Source organism: Mus caroli, unplaced genomic scaffold (assembly GCF_978045245.1).
Source record: "Mus caroli unplaced genomic scaffold, Mus_caroli_1 scaffold_22, whole genome shotgun sequence".
Classification (NCBI taxonomy): domain Eukaryota; kingdom Metazoa; phylum Chordata; class Mammalia; order Rodentia; family Muridae; genus Mus; species Mus caroli.
In genome coordinates this window covers 15,633,604-15,653,331 of record NW_028227277.1, presented here as the reverse complement: position 1 = coordinate 15,653,331, position 19,728 = coordinate 15,633,604, and the positions used below count along the sequence as shown (strand labels likewise).

Sequence of the window (19,728 nt, the reverse complement as noted above, 5' to 3'; positions counted from 1 at the left end):
GCTGTCATGCACTAAGAATTCCACTACTTCTGCCTCCCAGTTGATGAGAATCTAGGCAAGGGCCACAACCTGAACCGAAAATTAAGTCTTAAAATCCAAAAATAAAACCTTGTATTAAAAAAATAATAATACTCATAAACACTAAAAATAAAAAAAATACAAAAATCGAAACAAAACTACCCAAAAAAAGGCCAAAAAAACCCTAAAAAAAAAAGAAAAACCTGTAGAGCTTTAAAAAAAAAAAAAACCTAAAACACTCTAAAATATTAAAAAAAAAAAGAAAGAAAAACAAACAAACAAAAAAAATACACTAGAATCCTGAAAGACATGAAACAAAACAAAAACAAAAACAAAAAACATCAAAACTCTAAAACACTCTTCCAAATAACCTTAAGAAAAACACTAACATTCTAAAAAAGAAAAAAAAAATACACAAGAACCACAAAAAGACCCTAAAAAAATTTTTTTTGAGTTTTTCTGTTTTTGAGTTTTGGGAGACTGTGTTTAGCTATGTACCTCTGGCTGTCCGGGAGCTCCCTTTGTATTCTATGCTGGCCTTGAAGTCCAAAGTCCACCTACATCTGCCTCCTAATTGGTGGGATATAAAGCATGTGCCACCACTGTCTGGCAACCGTAAAACAATCCGCAAATATAAAACCCTAATTAAAAAAAAATCGAGGACAACAACAACAACAACAGCAAAATACCCCTAAGAAATAGAGTAAAATGCTAAACAATAAATAAATAAAATAAAGCCTAAATTCAACCCCCAAACCTAAAATACATTAAAATCCTTAGAAAATGAGGAAAAACACTAAAAAATATTCTAAAAGCCTGACAACCAAAAAAAACCTCTAAAACACTCTTCTAAAAATCCTTCAAACCCTAAATAAAAACCCTAAATTTTAAAAATTCTAAATAAAGTGGCTGGCAACACTAAAACTCTTAAACTCACAATATACAACCCTCAAATTAAAAAGAAAAACTCAAGAACACACACACAAAAACTAAATAAAACAGTAAAGTGCTAAGAAATAAGTCCCTTAAACCTTGTAAGAACCAGATATCACTAAAACACCCTAAAGTCCTTTAAAAATTATAGAAAAACCTCTAAACATACACTATAATACTTAAAATCAAACAATATTCTAAAATACTCTTCTAAAACCCTATAAACACCTAAAAAAATGTAATATTAAAAAAAAATAAGAACCACACAATAAGCCAAAAATAACCAAAAAGTACTTTTCTTTCTGTCTTTCTTCTTTTTTTCTTTGTTTTCTTTCTTTCTTTCTTTCTTTCTTTCTTTCTTTCTTTCTTTCTTTCTTTCTTTCTTTCTTTCTTTCTTTCTTTCTTTCTTCCTTCCTTCCTTTCTTTCTTATTTCTTTCTTTCTTATTTCTTTATTTATTACTTTTTTTTTTCCGTGACTGGGTTTCTCTTTGTATCCCTACCTGTCCTGGAACTGCCTCTGTAGACGAGGGTGGCCTCAAACTCGGAAATCCACCCGCCTCCGCCTCCCAAGTATTGGGATTTAAGGCATGGGCTACCACTGCCTGGCAACTCTAAAACTTTTAAACTCCAAATTTAAAACTATAAAATTAAAAATGGAAGAAGAACAAGCACAACCTCCACCACCACAACAACAACAACAAAAAAACCCTAAGAAGACCAGTAAAATGCAAAAATAATAAATAAATAAATAAATAAATAAAGCCTAAATAAAACCACAATACACTAAAACAAAAAAACAAACAAACAAAAAACAATCAAACAAACAAACAAACAAAAAAAACTGGCTCGAAACACTAAAGCTCTTAAACTCAAAAGATACAAACCTAAAATTATAAAAATAAAACAAAACTCAAGAATACCCACACAAACCCTATATAAAACAGTAAAATGCTAAAAAAAAAAAAATCACTTAAACCTATTAAGAACCAAAAATCACTAAAAGAAAGACTCTAACATCCTTTTAAAAATATAGAATAAACTCTAAAAATGTACTAAAACCCTGAATACCAATGTACCTCAAAAACATTCTTCTAAAAACCCCACAAAACCATTAAAAAAACCCTGAAATTCTAAAAAAAACATGAACCCAAAAATAACCATACAACTATTTTTTTTCTTTTTTCTTTTTTCTTTACTTTTTTTTGTTTGTTTGTTTGTTTGTTTTTTTGAGACAGTGTTTCATTGTGGCTGTCCTGGAACTCACTTTGTATACCAGACTGACCTCAAATTCAGAAATCCACTACCTCTGCCTCTCAAGTGTGGGATTAAAGGCATTTTTCTCCACTGTCTGGCAAGAGTAAAACTCATAAACTGCAAAATACAACTCTAAAATTTTCAAAAAAATTTATCAAAGACAAAAACAAAAAAACAAAAAGAAAAATAAAAACAAAACAAAACAAAACAAAACAAAAAAAACTAAAAAAATTTTGTAAAACCATAAAAAGGAACCCCTAAAGACTAAAAAAAAATCCCAAACCCAAAACACTTTAAAATCCATTAAAAGAAAAAAAAAAAAAACCAGAAAAAACACTAAATATACACGAAAACAGTGAAAACAAAACAAAAAACAACAACAACAAAATAAAAAACAAACTCTAAAACACTCATCTTAAAAAAATTACACTGAAACTCTTTTCTTTCTTTCTTTCTTCTTCTTCTTTTTTTTTTTTTTTTTTTTTTTTCGTTTTTTCCTTTATGAGACTGGGTTTCTCTGTTTATCCCTGGCTGTCCTGGAAGTCACTCTGCCACCATTTCCTGGCAACCATAAAACAATGAAACACCAATATTAAAACCCTAAAATTAAAAAAAAATATATTCAAGCAAAACAACAAAATCTCTTCTAAAAACCCTACAATTCCTTAAAACAAAACAAAACAAAACAAAACACAACAAAAAACTAAAATTCTAAAGAAAATACACCAAAAGCCAAAAAATGTCCCTAAAATTCTTTTCATTCTTTCTTCGTTACTTTATTCATATATTTTTTTTTTTTTGAGACTGGGTTTCTCTGTGTATCCTTGGGTATACCCAAACCCTGAACTCCCCTCAATAAGAACCCTAAATATTTGTAAAAAAAAAAAATATATTAAAACCCTAAATAAGAACATGAAACCCAAAAAAGTACCGTAAGCCCCTTAAAAAACCCTCAAAATTCTTTAAAAATACTCAAAAATACTAAAGAAAAAGACCAAAAAAACCCATAAAGCCTTAAAAAAGGTCCTGAAACCATTAAAAAAATCCCTAAAGACTTTAAAAAAAAATTAAGAAAGACCTTTAAAAAAACCTGAAAAGACCCTTAAAACCTAAAAAAGAAAACGTTGATGTTTTTAAAAAATCAACAAAAACCCTTTAAGAAAAACTATAAAATTATAAAAAAAGAAACTAAAAGAAACTAAAACCCCAGCAAAATATCCCAAAATTCTAAAACACCAAAAGACCCTACAAATAACCAGAAACCCTAAAAAAACAAAAAACATCAGCAAAAAACAACAACAAAAAAACATAAATAGTTTAAAAAATAATAATAATAAAACCTAAAACATTCCTAAAATCATTTAAAAACACTAAAGAACCCTAAAATACCTTAAAAATGTAGAAGAAATCAAGAAACTTCAAAAAAAAGAAAAAAGAAAAAAGACATATAATTGAACCTCAAAAAAACCTAAGGCCCTAAAACACAAAAAGACCCCATTTTTTTTTTTTTTGTGGCTAATAGTTCTTAATCCTTTTTTTTAAATTAGGAATTTTCTTCATTCACATTTCACATGCTATACCAAATATCTCACATACTCTCCCCCTGCCACTCCCCTATCTACCCACTCCCACTTCTTGGCCCTGGCGTTCCCCTGTACTGAGGAATGTTAAGTTTGCAAGACCAATGGGCCTCTCTTTCCACTGATGGCCAAAATTTTTTAAAACCATAAAAAACCTAAAACCTTAAAAAATCACCCCCACAACCGCAAAATATCTAAAATACTTAAAAAACCCTAAAATTAACCTAAAACGAAAAAAAAAAAAAAAAAAGAAAACCCAGAAAAACCTTAGGTTCTTTAAACAAACACTAAATGATCCCTAAAAAGCTAAAAACAAAAACAAAAAGAATAGAAATAAAACAAAGCAAAACAAAACAAAAAACCAAAAAATCCTAAATTACTTTTTTTTTTTTTTTTGGTATTTTAAGACTGTTTTTTTTTTTTTTTTTTTTTTTTTTTTTTTTTTTTTGTAGCTCTAGGATTCTTGGAACTCACTCTCAAGACCAGGCTGGCTTCAAACTCAGAAATCCTCCTGTTTCTGCCTCCCCAGTGCTGGGATTAAATGCAAGGGCCATCACTGCCCGCCGACCCTAAAATACTTAATAAACACTTTTAAAAACAAAAACTACAATTCTAAAAAAAAAAAAAAAGCAAGAACTCTAATAAGACCCCAAAAATTCTAAAACACTAAAAATTGCCCTAAAATTCAACAAAAACTCAAGAACCCTAAAAAGACCCCCAAAAGTATAAAACCATAAAAAAAAAACCTATGGCATTATAAAATTGCCCAAAACACTGAGAAAAATCCTAAAATCATCTTTTACAGGAAAGAATTCTTAATAAAATAAAATAAAGCATAAAATGAAATAAAAATAAAATCCTTAATAAAACCTTTTTAAAAACGTAAAAAAACCCTCAAAAATTCTAATTTTTAAAAAACCTTTAAACAACCTAAAATAATAATAAAAAATCTCTAGAACCCTAAAAGACATGAAAAACCCTTACCCTAAAAAACCATATAATGTTAAAAAAAGATCCTTCTAGAAGCCTAAAAAGCTGTAAAACTAAAGCTCAAAAATCTAAAAACAAAAACCTAAAAAAAAAAAATCTTAGAAAAAAACATAAAAGAACCCTAAATTACTAAAACACCCTAAAATCCTTTATAAAAAACTAAAAAAAACCCTTAAAACACTAAAAAACAACAAAAAAATCAACTCTGAAAAAATCAAGAACTCTAAAAAGATTGTGCCAGAATTCCTAAAACCATAAAAATCCTAAACTAAAAACAAAAAAAAAAAACCTAAAAATACATCAAAACCCTGAAACTCTAGAAAAACCCTAAATTCCTATTTTAAAAAAAAAAAAAACCTACAAAACCTTAAAATTCTAAATGAAATCTTGAAAACCTAAAAAGAATCCTAAATCCCTAAAAAAAAAAAAAAAAAAAACTTAAATGTATTGTTAAAAAAAAAAAAACTCAAAGAACCTAAAAACCCTAAAACTCTAAAACGAAAATAGAATCTGAAACCATTAAAACCATTAAAAAACAAACAAATAAACAAAAACTTAAAAACTTAAAAAAATAAATAAATAAAAAATCCTTTGAAAAAAAACTAAAAATACCCTAAAAACATTAAAAGCATACAAAGAAAACCTCAAAGCTTTAAAAAATCATATAAATGTAAATATACATACACCTACACCTACACCTACACATACACATATATTGTTTTTTTTAGAACAGCATTTTAGAGATTTTAGGCGTTGTGTTTTAGTATATGTATAGTGGTTTTTTTTTTTGTTTGTTTTTTTCTTTTTCTTTGTTTATTAAGAACCAGGCCAGCCTGGTGTTCAGAGTGATTTCCATGACTGCCAGGGTATACACAGAGAAACACACTCACCAAAATCACACACAAATTAAAAAAAAAAAAGTAAGAAAGAAGGATTTAAAGATAGAAGGAAATTGAGAAAGAAGGAAAGAGAGACAGAAACATGGAAAAAGAAAGACAGAATTACATAGATAGATAGATAGATAGATAGATAGATAGATAGATAGATAGATAGACAGACAGACAGACAGACAGACAGACAGACAGACAGACAGACAGACAGACAGACAGACAGATAGACAGACCACTGTTCGCCAGGAAAGAGAGTTCCTGGGGACTGCCGGGTTTTGCAGACTCTGGATTCCAGATTTGCCTCACTGGCAGCTCCTTTGTATCCACTAACCAAAGAGAAAGGGGAATTCACCTGGACCAGAGAACATCAGCTAGCCTTTGAAACTCTCAAAAAGGCACTGCAGCAGGCTCCGGCATTGGCCCTGCCAGGTTTAAACAAACCTTTCACCCTATATATTGATGAAAGTAATGGAGTGACAAGGGGAGTCCTTAACCGGGTTTTGGGACCATGGAAGTGCCTGGTAGCCTACTTATCAAAGAAACTGGACTCTGTGGCCAGTGGATGGCCCTCCTGCCTGCGAGCGATAGCAGCCACGGCTGTGCTATTAAGAGATGCTGACAAACTGACTATGGGCCAGAATGTTACCATAGTGGCCCCACACTCTCTTGAGAGCATCGTCAGGCCACCACCGGATCGCTGGATGACCAACGCCCGAATGACGCTTTACCAGAGCCTATTGCTAACAGAGCGAGTAAGTTTCGCAACCCCAGCCATTCTCAACACTGCCTCCTTACTACCTGAGGCTGACGAGACCCCTGCACATAAGTGTGAAGAAATAATTGCAGAAGAGACTGGAATCTGGCCAGACCTCACAGACCAACCTTGGCCAGGGGCGATGACTTGGTTCACGGACAGAAGCAGCTTTGTGGTAGAAGGTAAGCAGAAGGCTGGGGCAGCAGTAGTGGATGGAAAGTCTGTCATATGGGCCAGCAGCCTGCCGGAGGGTACATCAGCTCAAAAAGGGGAACTAATTGCACTAATTCAAGCCTTAAGGCTGGCAGAAGGAAGGACTCTTAATGTCTATACCAACAGCTGGCATGCTTTTGCCACGACTCATGGTCACGGAGCAATATACCGACACTGTGGACTGCTGATGTCTGCCGGCAAAGACATCAAAAATAAAGAAGAAATTCTCAGCTTATTAGAAGCTGTTCATTTGCCCCGTTGGGTGGCAATTATCCATTGCCCAGGACACCAGAAGGGAACTGGGCCCGTTGAAAAAGGAAATCAAATGGCAGACCAAGAAGCTAAAAAAGCAGCCCAAGGGCCAATGACTCTGGTGATGAGAACCCAACAGCCCACTGCTGAGGAAATAAAAGAACCCTCACAGAAGAAGAGGGGTGAGATTACATAGCTAACATACACCATCTGACTAATTTAGGAACTAAAAAAATACTAAAATTGGTTAGTAAGTCCCCCTATTCCATTCCTGGATTAAAGAGAATTGTGGAGGAGATAATAAAAAACTGCAGTGCTTGTGCACTTACCAATGTTGGGTCTAGCAGGCTCCACGAAGGAAAAAAACTGCGAGGAGACAGGCCTGGAGCCTACTGGGAAACTGACTTCACTGAGGTGAAACCAGCTAGGTATGGAAATAAATATCTCCTAGTTTTTATAGACACCTTCTCAGATGAGTCGAAGCATTCCCCACCAAGAAAGAAATGGCTAATGTAGTGGTCAAGAAGATACTTGAAGAAATCCTTCCCCGCTTTGGGATACCTAAGGTAATGGGTTCAGACAATGGACCTGCCTTCGTCTCCCTGGTAAGTCAGGGATTGGCCAGGCAACTGGGGACAAATTGGAAATTACATTGTGCATACAGACCCTAGAATTCAAGACAGGTAGAGAGGATGAACAGAATGCTAAAGGAGACTCTGACTAAAATAGCCTTAGAATCAGGCGGAAGCGATTGGACACCATTCTCCCTTATGCCTTGTTCAGGGTTCGGAATACACCTGGACCCCTTGGCCTAACTCCATTTGAGTTAATGTATGGGGCGCCCCCACCCATTTTTATGACAGTAGGGGATAGGTATCGCCGGGATGTGTCTTTCTCTCCTTCTTTTAGTCTTTTGGCTCGATTAAAAGCTCCCAAAATAGTAAGAAAAGAGGTCTGGGAACAGCTAAAAGAAACCTATGTTGTTGGTGACACACAGGTGCCGCACCAGTTTGAAGTAGGAGACGCAGTCCTGGTGAGGAGACACCAAGCGGGAAATCTAGATCCGAGGTGGAAGGGACCCTACTTGGTGCTACTGACAGTGCCCACCGCAGTCAAAGTGGAAGGAATCCCCACTTGGGTCCATGCATCCCATGTCAAGAGAGCACCCCCTGGAGTCAGCCATGATGAGTGGACTTTGGAGAAGACTACTAACCCTTTTAAGTTGCGCCTGCTTCGTAGGAGCGATCCCAAAGGACTTCAACCCCCACAGTCCTGTTCAACAAACGTGGGAGGTACTCAATGAGGGGGGTAGGGCTGTATGGACAATCGCCAAGGTACACCCTCTGTGGACTTGGTGGCCTGATCTTTTCCCTGACATCTGTAAGTTGGCTATAGGAGCCCCTACTGGATGGGACTCGGAGGGGTACTCTGACATTCAGAGGGCACCTTTAACACCCAGTCCGTACGTAGAAAAACATTCGAGAGACCCATGGGGTGGTTGCTCTAACCAAAGGGATAGAAGTATGCTTCGAACCCATCCCTTCTTTGTCTTTCCTGGGCCCCACCAAAGTCAATCCCTTAATCCAACATGTGGAGGTAAGGCTGACTTCTTTTGCAAGAGCTGGGGTTGGGAGATTTCCGGTACAGCCAACTGGAAGCCCTCCTCAAGCTGGGAATATATTAGAGTAACAGCCAACTATTCCCTAGCGTCTTATGTACCTGGAGGATTTGACCTAGACGAGTGTACTGACTGGTGCCATCCGCGCCGTGTCACCTTTACTGAACCAGGGAAAAGAGCTCTGGGATGGACAAAAGGGTATACCTGGGGTCTTAGGATTTACAAGTAAAGATATGATGAGGGATTATTGTTCACTATCAGATTAAAAATAGAGACCCCCTACAATCCTTTAGGCCCCCCAACCATGTCCACACCCTTCACCCATACTATTACTCAGCGTACTCCATTGATTGCAGACCACCTTAGTATGGCTGCTATCACCCAACCCCCCACTCCTCAGGTACCTCTAACTATTACCACTGAGATTCCTTCAACAAGAAAGAGGATGTTTAACCTAGTGAGAGGAGCCGTTTATGCCCTTAATAGAACTGATCCAAGGGCTACTGAGGACTGCTGGCTATCCCTGTCCTCGGGTCCGCCTTATTATGAAGAAATTGCCTTCAATGGAGATTTCAACAGAATCAGCAGCCATAATTCCTGCTCTTGGGGAACAGGACAAAAACTGACCCTGACTGATGTATCTGTGAGGAGTCCAGGTCTCTGTATAGGCACCCCACCTTCCACTCACAAACACCTATGCAGACAAATTCAGTCTGTGTCCAGAATGGAAGTTAATTACTATCTTGTATCTTCCCCGGTTGGATGGTGGGCTTGCAATACAGGACTTACTCACTGTGTATCAACTAAGGTTTTTAATTCAACTCATGATTTTTGTGTCATGATCTAGCTGTTACCCCGCATATATTATCACCCTGCATCCAGTTAAGAAGAAAGCTATGCTGGCCGGTGGTCAAAAAGAGAACCAATTACTTTAACCCTGGCTGCATTCATGGGAATAGGTATGGCAGTAGGAGTGGGGACAGAAGTGTCAACTTTGATAGAAGGAAGACAGGGAATTCAGTCTTTGAGGGATGCTGTCAATGAAGACCTAACGGCAATAGAAAAGTCCATTGATGCTTTAGAAAAATCTTTGACCTCCCTGTCTGAGGTAGTTTTGTAGAACAGGAGAGGCCTTGATTTGTTGTTCCTAAAAGAAGGAGGACTGTGAGCCGCCCTTAAAGAAGAGTGCTGCTTCTATGCAGATCATACAGGTAGAGTTAGAGACTCTATGCAGAAACTGAGAGAAAGATTAGAGTGAAGCAAACGGGAATGGGATGCTCAAAGTGGGTGGTTTGAGACGTGGTTTGAATTATGACCATCTTGGATAACTTCTTTGATTTCCGCTGTAGCTGGACCAATCCTTATGATATGCTTAGCTTTAGTTTTCAGCCCCTGTATAATAAATAGAGGAATGGCTTTCATCCAGAGTAGAATTGATACAGTAAAACTCATGGTTCTTCAGAGACAATATCAACATATAGTTCAGGTAAATGAAGAGTTAGGGGACACTAATCTCTAAAATTCTATGATTAGAATTAGTCTAAATAGAAGAAGAGGGGAATGAAAGGAAATAAAACTTGAGACCTGTGATTCATGTAATGTATGTCAAATAACCCAAAGAGTTATTTGTGAGCTTTGAAACCTGGGGCTGAGAACACAGCAGAACAGACCAGGACATGCCCGGGCAGGTCCATTGCCTCCCTATCTCCCACCCCTCTGACCTCAGGCTGCTAATGTTTAAATGGACCAATCATGTGAAACCGTGCCAATTCCTCCCCCAGCCTCACTCTTTTTCTATAAAAACACCTAGCTTCCAAGCATCGTGGTCTAATCCACTGTCTCCTGTGTGAGATGCGTTTTGACCCGGAGCTCCGCCATTAAAATACTTCTTGTTGTTACATAAAGTCGTTGTGTTCTATTCGTGATTCTTGGGTGCACGCTGAATCGGGAGTTGAGTGGGGGTTTCCCCACTAGGTCAGCCTCCCACTGCCCCTTGAAATCTGGGATTAAAGACTCAGGTCACACCCATCTCCTATTAACTTCTCTTTTTATACGTTTGTTTTCTTTGTTCATTTTTTGTTATTTTCTTTTTTGTTTTTGTTTGTTTGTTTGTTTTGTTGTTGTTGTTGTTGTTGTTGTTTTTGAGACAGGGATTCTCTGTATATCACTGGCTGCCCTGGATCTAACTTTGTAGTGAAAGAGGAAAAACTGAACTTTTCCTGAACTCTCTTACCCCTCCCATCCAGAGACTGTTCCCAGAGCACTCCTGAACTTTTTACCCCAGAGTATCCCCTCCTAACTAAGAACTGTTCCAGGAACATTTTTTAGATAAGGGTCTCTTGGAACAAACCTAGTCCTACCCCTCCTAACTGAGGACTGTTCCAAGAACATTTTTGAGATAGGGGCCTCCTGGTACTACCCCAGAATGTTCCAATAGATCAAGTACATTGCCAAAATATAGGACACGACCCCTTGGTTACGAAAAGCCCCTTGGAAAGTCCCTGGGAATAACCTTTGGCAGAACCCCTTAGTGACGCACATTTGTACTTTCTCCACCCTGTTCCCCCCTTGCCCTTTTCTTATAAAAGCCTGTGAAAATTTGGGCTGGTCGTCGAATCTCCTCTGCACCATGCTGGGTGTATGAGTTTCGACCCCAGAGCCTCTGGTATATGTGCTTTTTATGTGCTTTCTTGTCGTTGCTATATTAAATCTTACTCTCTACATCTTAAGTTCGGTCTCAGTGTCTTCTTGGGTGCGCTGCTGTCCCGAGGCTTGAGTGAGTGTCTCCCTTTGGGAGTCGTGGAGTCTTTCATTTGGTGCATTGGCCGGGAATCAGCGCGACCACCCAGAAGTCCTGGATCCACTCAGAGGTAAGATTTTCTGTTCTGTCTTGGTTTGGTGTCTGTGTTGTCTGTGTTCTGTTTCTGGAGGCCAGGTAGGCCGTTCTGTATCTGGTGCGATCGCAGTTTCGGTGCGCGACGCTCAGTGCTCGGTACGAGTACCTGAGACCGTACTCCGGGTAGGAGTGCGGTGTGGATAAGGGCAAACGTGTCCAGGTGTCCACCGTCTGATCTGCCCCTGGGAGACGTCCCAGGGAGAAACCGGGGAGGATCAGGGACGCCTGATGAACCCCTCTGGAGACCAGGTAGGTCTCAATCTGGAGACCAGGTATGTCTCAATCTGATTCTGTAAGTTGCCTGTGGGCGACGCGAAGTCGCCGCTGTGTTTTTGGTTTCTTTTTGTCTCAGTTTCATGTCCGCTCTTGTTGTGTCTGCTGTTATTCTAGAAATAGGACAATCTGCCAAAACGGGAGTAAATGTAAAATCTCGCCCCCGTCAGGACAGTGTTCTTTCCGCCAGGGCGGGAGTGGATGTGGAGTCCCACCCCCGTCAGAAAAAGGGAGTCGATGTGGAATCCGACCCCGTCAGAAATTGGCGTTTGGCTGGTTGTGTCACGTGACAAGACTGTGTGTGTGTGTGTGTGTGTGTGTGTTAACCCTTTGTCGACTGTAGACTTGGACTGACATCAGGACAGAATTTGTCAGGTTTTTTAAAAAAAAAAAAAAAGAGAAAAAAAAACACCAGGCCGGTCCTGCCCACCGCTCTCGGCGAGGCAGTGCCGGCAACTCGCAGAGGGCGGGCAGCGCCGGCCGGCCTTACTGCGGGGCCAGCTGCCACCGCGGACAAAGGCGGCGCACGGTCCGCACTCTGCTGGTGAGCTCCGGGCTGACACAGCAGCAGCAGAGGCTGTCTGTGCCCCGCGAGCGAGTTGTAAAATGCTGGTGGCGAGTGCGGCGGCCTGCCGTCCCGCCTGGCGCCCTAGAGTGGCCGTGAAGCCTGCCACAGCTGGGGAGGGGCCGACTGCGGCCGCCGTCCCTCCTTTCGCTTTCCCCCTGGAGTCTGCCCGCACTCCCTTGTGTCTGCGCGCCCGCCCGCGGGGCACACCGAAAAGTGTAGTCGTCGTCCCCCGCCCTGCCGCGCAGGCGCCTTGCGTTTCCTAAGCTCGGGAGGCCGCCGTTGCCTCCGGCCAAAAGAGCTCCGTGGATGCCTGTGTGCGGGGTGGCGGGCCCCTGGCCCGCTGCCGCCTCCAAGGGCTCAAGCTATGCGGGAAGACAGTGCAGAGAGCACCGGGTGTCTATCAAGTAGTTAAATAGTTAAATTGCTGCCTCTGCCACTCCCAGGAGTTTACGCCACATTCCCGCGCCGAGGCGCGCGCGGCGGAGATTCGGCGCTTAGCTCCTCCCTGTTCATTCGCAGTTACTGAGAAAATCCTGGTTAGTTTCTTTCCCTCCGCTGACTAATATGCTTAAATTCAGCGGGTCGCCACAAGGTTCCCTGGTTGCTTCTCACTCCCCTGTCCCCTGTATCCTGTCTCTTATGAACAGAAAAAAATTGCGTTCATTTTAAAATATCAGTGGTCTGGTTAAGCCAAATGTGAGAGCTCTACTCCTTTCTCTGCCCCGTGTGTTTTCTCTTCTCAGGCACCGCCCTGAGCTGCTGGCAGTGAATCTGTTCTAAGCTCTGGTGAGGGAGACCACTCACTTGGGGCTTCTTCTGTCCAAGGTATGGAACACCTGCGAGTCTAACTGCTAGGCTCTGATAAAGGTCTCGTCTCTGTGGGACTAGAAAGTGCCCCAACAATCTGACCTAGGTAATAAAAAGTTATAGAAGTTAAGAAAAGGATAGAGGTCTGCAAAAAGAGCTGAGAGCAAAGTTTCAGCAGACTCAGAAAAGATAAGTTAACAGTGAGAAGAGATACTCTAAATGAGAAATATTTAAAAGAGGAACCAATAAAATGAGGCTGAAGAAGACAGAGACCAGAGTCAGAATCAGAGATGTGCTGTAAGACAGAAAGATAAACCAGGGTAGTCGAACTATGAAAAAAGTTAAGTGACAGAATATAAATATAATAATTAGATAACATTCAAAGTAAGCAAAGACAAGGAAGAAAAAATATATATATAGATAGATAGAGAGAGAGACATTATATGAGATCTCCATTACAGTTAAAAAACAGGAGCAAAGAGAAATAAATGACAAAGACTAGAACCTAGCAAAGTGACACTTGCTAATAATACTAGCACTTAGAAGTGATCTGTAAAAAAAATAGGGAGCCAGAAAATTTTTTAAAAAAAGATAAGAGAAATAAAATGATGGCCACAAAAGTCAGGGAAACTAGAAAACTTAGTACCTGGCAACAAAAAAAAGCTTTTGGCTAAAAATCAAAGTGTTTATTGTTAAAGAAGAGCACTGGGTGAGAGACTGTCCTAACAAAAAGAAGAGACTGTGTTTCATATTCCTCCACTGACCAATGCAAAGCAAGTTTAAAAGGTTCCTGGACACTGCGGGCCTTTGCAAACTGTGGATTCCAGGTTTTGCTGAATTAAAAAGATAAACAGCCCTTCGTATAGGAAATAAAGAACAACCTTGGATGGCCTTAGATGCTATTGAGACTGCCCTAATGTTGTCCCCAACTTTGGGACTCCTAGATGTGACTGAGAATAAAGGTATTGCCAAAGAGGTTCTTACTCAAAAATTGGGACCCTAGAAAAGACCAGTGGCATACTTGTAAAAATTAAACCTGGTGACTGAGAAATGGCCAGCTTGTCTGCACATAGTGGCTTCTGGTCAAGGACGCAGATAAATTGACTCTGAGACAAAACTTGGCACATGATCCAATTGTTCCCCTGACTGATGGACACATTATCAGAGCTTTTTGTTGACAGAACAAGTGACCTTCGCTTCCCCTGCTAACCTGCTGAGTCTTCACCTACTCATCACTGCTCTGACATTCTGGCAGAAGGAACTTCGGCTAAGAAGGCTGAACCCCTGGCACTAACCCAAGCCCTGCGGTTGGCTGAAGGCAGAAACATTAAAAACAAAGAAGAAATTCTGGCCCTCCTAGAAGCTCCTGAATGAACTGGGTGAGTTGGGGTACCGGGTATCAGCCAAGAAAGCTCAGTTATATCGCACCGAGGTGACCTACCTAGGGTACACCCTCCGGGAAGAAAAGCGGTGGCTCACCGACCCCAGAAAAAAGACTGTGATGCTGATCCCAACCCCCATCACCCCGCGCCAAGTACGTGAGTTTCCCCAGTACGTGAGTTTCTGGGGACAGCGGGCTTTTGCAGACTCTGGATACCAGGGTTCGCGACACTGGCGGCCCCTCTATATTCACTTACTAAAGAAAAAGTCCCATTCACCTGGACTGAGGAACACCAAAAAGCCTTTGACAGCATAAAGGCAGCCCTGCTTGCAGCCCCCGCTCTGGCTTTGCCAGATTTGACTAAGCCTTTTACCCTATGCAGTAGCCCTGCTTGTTAAAGACGCTGACAAGCTTACTCTGGGTCAGCATGTGACTGTAATCGCCCCCCATGCTCTGGAGAGTATTGTACGTCAGCCCCCTGACCGGTGGATGACTAATGCCCGGATGACCCACTACCAGAGTTTGCTGCTCCTTGGCGGATGACTCCACTCCTGTATATCAATGTGCTGATGTCCTGGCTGAAAAAACTGGAACAAGGAGGGATCTGACTGATCAGCCTTGGCCAGGTGTGCCTGCCTGGTACACAGATGGCAGCAGCTTTGTCACAGGAGCGGCAGTAGTAGATGGAAAGCAGCTCATATCCATGGGGCCATCTACCAACAGAGGGGGCTACTTACCTCGGCAGGTAAAGATCAAATCAGCCTTGGCCTGAACGTTTGAACTGGTACACGGATGGCAGTAGCCTCATGGTTAAAGGTAAGCGGAAGGTGGGGACAGCAGTGCAGCGGTGGACAAAAAGCAAGTGATCTAGGCCAGCAGCCTCCCTAAAGAGACTTCAGCCCAGAAAGCTGAATTTGTGGTTTTGATACAAGCTTTATAAATGACAAAAGAAAAGTCTACACTGACAGCAGGTATGCTTTTGCCACTGTATGAAACAATATACAGACAAAGAAAGCTGTTGACATCTGCAGAAAAGACCTAAGATGCTGTGAAAAAAAAAAAATCAGATGGTAGATCTAACCGCCAAACAGGCATCCCAAAGAACAATAATCCTGTTGCCCAGGTAAGTCAGGGTGTGGCCAGGTATTTAGAGGTCAAATAAAAATTACAGACCTCAGAGCTCAGGACAGATAAAAAATTAGTTTAAAACTCTAAGACAGACCTTGACAAAATTAATCGTGGAGACTGGCACAGACTTGGTGTTCCTTCCTTATGCCCTATTTAAACATACTAGAAATACTCCCTCTTGATTCAGTTTTACTCTTTTTAAGATCCTTTATGAGACTCCTATGCCCATCATAGTCTCAAATGATGTGTTTAAACCTATGTTGTTATAATAATGATCTGTATGCTAAGTTAAAAGGCTTGCAGGTGGTCTGGTCACAACTGGAAAGGATCGGACTAAGTACGCATATGACATCGCGCCAGGGATCCCAACAGTCGAGACAGTGAACGAGCTGGGTACCCCAAGGACATCTCACCAGTTCCAGCCAGAGATCTGATCTACATGCACCTACATCATGCCCAGACCCTCAAGCCTCGCTAAAAGGGCCCCTGCCTAGTTCTGTTTACTAATGCTTCTTATTTTGTTTTTGTTCCCATGTTAAAATAGAGTAAATGCAGTGTCTAAAATTCTAAGATTAGAATTACTCACTAGAAGAAGGGGGGAATGAAAGAGGAAAAACTGAACTTTTCCTGAACTCTCTTACCCCTCCCATCCAGAGACTGTTCCCGGAGCACTCCTGAACTTTTTACCCCAGAGTATCCCCTCCCAACTAAGAACTGTTCCAGGAACATTTTTTAGATAAGGGTCTCTTGGAACAAACCTAGTCCTACCCCTCCTAACTGAGGACTGTTCCAAGAACATTTTTGAGATAGGGGCCTCCTGGTACTACCCCAGAATGTTCCAACAGATCAAGTACATTGCCAAAATATAGGACACGACCCCTTGGTTACGAAAAGCCCCTTGGAAAGTCCCTGGGAATAACCTTTGGCAGAACCCCTTAGTGACGCACATTTGTACTTTCTCCACCCTGTTCCCCCCTTGCCCTTTTCTTATAAAAGCCTGTGAAAATTTGGGCTGGTCGTCGAATCTCCTCTGCACCATGCTGGGTGTATGAGTTTCGACCCCAGAGCCTCTGGTATATGTGCTTTTTATGTGCTTTCTTGTCATTGCTATATTAAATCTTACTCTCTACATCTTAAGTTCGGTCTCAGTGTCTTCTTGGGTGCGCTGCTGTCCCGAGGCTTGAGTGAGTGTCTCCCTTTGGGAGTCGTGGAGTCTTTCAGTAGACCAGGTTGGTCTCTAATTCAGAAAAATTCCAGACCCTGCCTCCTGAGTGCTGGAAATAAATGCATGCATCATAATGGCTGTCTTATTAACTTCTTATTTTGATAAAATTGACATTAGAAGCACACACCTGTTTAGCATAGCCTTCTTCACCTATGCAGAAGTTCTCTTAAAGAAGAGCCTTGGTCCAGCATTCTCTCCCACCCCACACCCATTGCCCTTTAGGATCTCATATTTATGACAGAGGCAACAGCTTTGTTTCTGGTTTAAACAGGCAAGATCTTCAAACCCAGACAATGGCCAAGTATGATGATTGAACAAAGAATGATAGTCACAAGACAGTGGACCAGGGTTGCTGTGGCCTAATACACCAGTTCTACAGCCATTTAGAAGACAATACCTCTGAAGGGGCTGAGCATGACATCCTTCAAAAAGAAGAGAGGAGGATGCCTTCATCCCAGGCCCTGAGAAATATTGTCGGCTGCAGAATTTCTCACAGTTGGAAGGAAGGTAATGAACCTGTCACCCATTGGAAGGCCATAGTTCTAGGTCAACTGCCAACAAACACTTGTCTTTATTTGGTGAAGTATGATGGTATTGACAGCGTCTATGGACAGAAGCTCAACAGTGTTGAGAGGATTTTAAATCTTAAGGTCTTGCCTCATTATATAGTATTTTCTCAGATAAGGGATGCCCACTTCACCAGAAGCCTGGTTGGCAGATGGGTGCAACACAAATTTGAGAGAAAGCATGGCTCTGAGGAAAAGTGGAATGGGTTGGTGCAAGCCCAGGTGCCAGTCATAAAGGACTGGTTTTACATTAGCTACAAGAAGGATCCGGTCCTCTACATTTATCAGCTCCTATTTGACTACAGTGAAGGTAACCTTGACATCATTCCAGAGACTCCTCATGCTGAGGTGACATCACATGATAACAGTGACTTCTTAATAGGTAAATGGGTGCAGTACACCAGAGAGGACGGTTCCAAAAATCTTGGAAAGGTTGTTTATCAAATTCTTGCCAATCCTTCTGTGTACTTTATCAAGTTTCATGGTGATCTCCACATCAATGTCTATAATCTGGTGTCAAGACTCCTTAAGGTGAAAAAAATCACAAAAGTACAGGCCCATAAGCTTGTAGAATTGGAAAAAAAAAATGTTTGTTTTCCTGTGTTGGCTATCTCTCTTTGACAAACCCAGTATGATTGCCAATAAAATTTGTTTTGCTCTAAAATTTAAAATGTGTGACATGACATGCTGTGAGTGAAGACATTGTTGGAAGAGATGGGCTATGGTGGAAGAACAGTACATACATCTGATATCACACATGGTAAAATTAAAAGGACTTAGCATCTTTGCTCTGTATGGAGGACTGGAATTGGAGATGGGATGTGGTGGAGCAGGGATCGAAGCAAAAGAAGGATGTTTATTAAGTAGGGGTGAAGGATATAACATCATTAGAATCTCTGGTATGATGTCTGAGGAAGAAACAAAGTTGGTGAAAGAGTGACACATAAAAGGAATTTGGCCTTAGAACATAAAGTGTAACCCATAAAAATGATCCAAACAGACTCAGCAATCAGAGAATTTCAGGTTTCATTTGAATAATGAAGTCTAGTGAAACTTGTCTCCCTTTTTAAGATTTTTATCTTTTCTTATATGTGTGAGGATAGGACATGTGCTTGTGAGTACAGGTGACCAGAGAGATATGAGTTGTTGGGTCCCCTGGAGCTTCCATTAATGGTGATTGTGAGTCATTGGATATGAATTCAAGAAACCAAATACAGTCTTCTTGCAGGAAAAAAGTGCTTGATACCACTGAGTCATCTCTCTAATCCCATAAAGATATCTATTTTAAGAAATACATTATTCACATGCAGAAAAGAAACCACGATGAAGGTAAGAAAGATCAAATTGATAGTGACCTTTAAAAAGAACAATGGACATACAAAGGAGTAGAGGACACTGTAGGATAAATAAATCAAAGAAGGAATTCTCACAAAATGAAGCAGGAGACCCAGGAAGAATAGAAAGTTCATGGACATAGTCAAACTTGGGCCATATCCACATTGGCTTCTTTGGTTTCTTAACAAATAGCCAGCCAGTCATTACAGAAGGATGTGGGGTGTGTGCTTGTGTGTTTGTGTGTGTGTGTGTGTGTGTGTGTGTTTCTTAGAATACATTTTAGAAGATTAACTAGTGAATCCAAATCTAAGAGTATATATATGAGTCTCCCTAAAGCATCATAAACACCATGATTTTTTATGATCAGTTCAAATAAGTAATTTAGAAAATAAAATGAGTATGCTGTGAGATAATTTCAGGTGTTGAATAGATCCTGTGTTCCTTCCCTGAGCACTCTTTGCCTCTGATGTATCCTGTGATCTTTTGGATGTCTGTGATGAATGCCCCAGATGACCATCAAAAAGCTCCCACATTGGTCTGTTCCACCTGGCTCTCCACCAAACATATTACTATCTACATATCTATGTGCTACTTCAGCCTGTCTATGCCCTTGTAATACCAGTCTTTTACTTGTCTGTGTCCTCCTTCTCAGAAAACATAGAAGGTGTATTGAATGCATTTATGCTGACATCTTTCCTATGCTGTTTGTCATGGGTTTCAAATGCTATGAGGTTGCCCACTTCGTAGGTCACTTCTCCTGAGGAGCCCCTGAGCTTCATTGGGGTCTGCCTTGACCACATCTGCACTCAAAGAGTATCTCTTTGAGGGAGGCTTATCATGTACTCATTCATTGCTTTTTTTCTCTCTTGAATAAGTTTGTATGCTGCATGACTTGAAAATACTCTCTATTATTGATTAATTTTGATATCTGGGAGAGTTTCTGTACTAGCTGGTTGTCTTAGTTAGGGTTTCATTCATTTGAATAGCCTCCATGATCAAGGCCGCTCATAAGGGACAATATTTCATGAGGGCTTTTCAACATTTCA

General features: G+C 40.5%; 1 pseudogene; it reads left to right on the top strand.

Annotated features, from left to right (window-relative positions):
- The first annotated feature begins 17,141 nt into the window (after positions 1-17,141).
- The window catches only part of LOC147000075 (Y-linked testis-specific protein 1-like), an 11,439-nt pseudogene continuing 8,852 nt past the window's right edge, over positions 17,142-19,728 (top strand).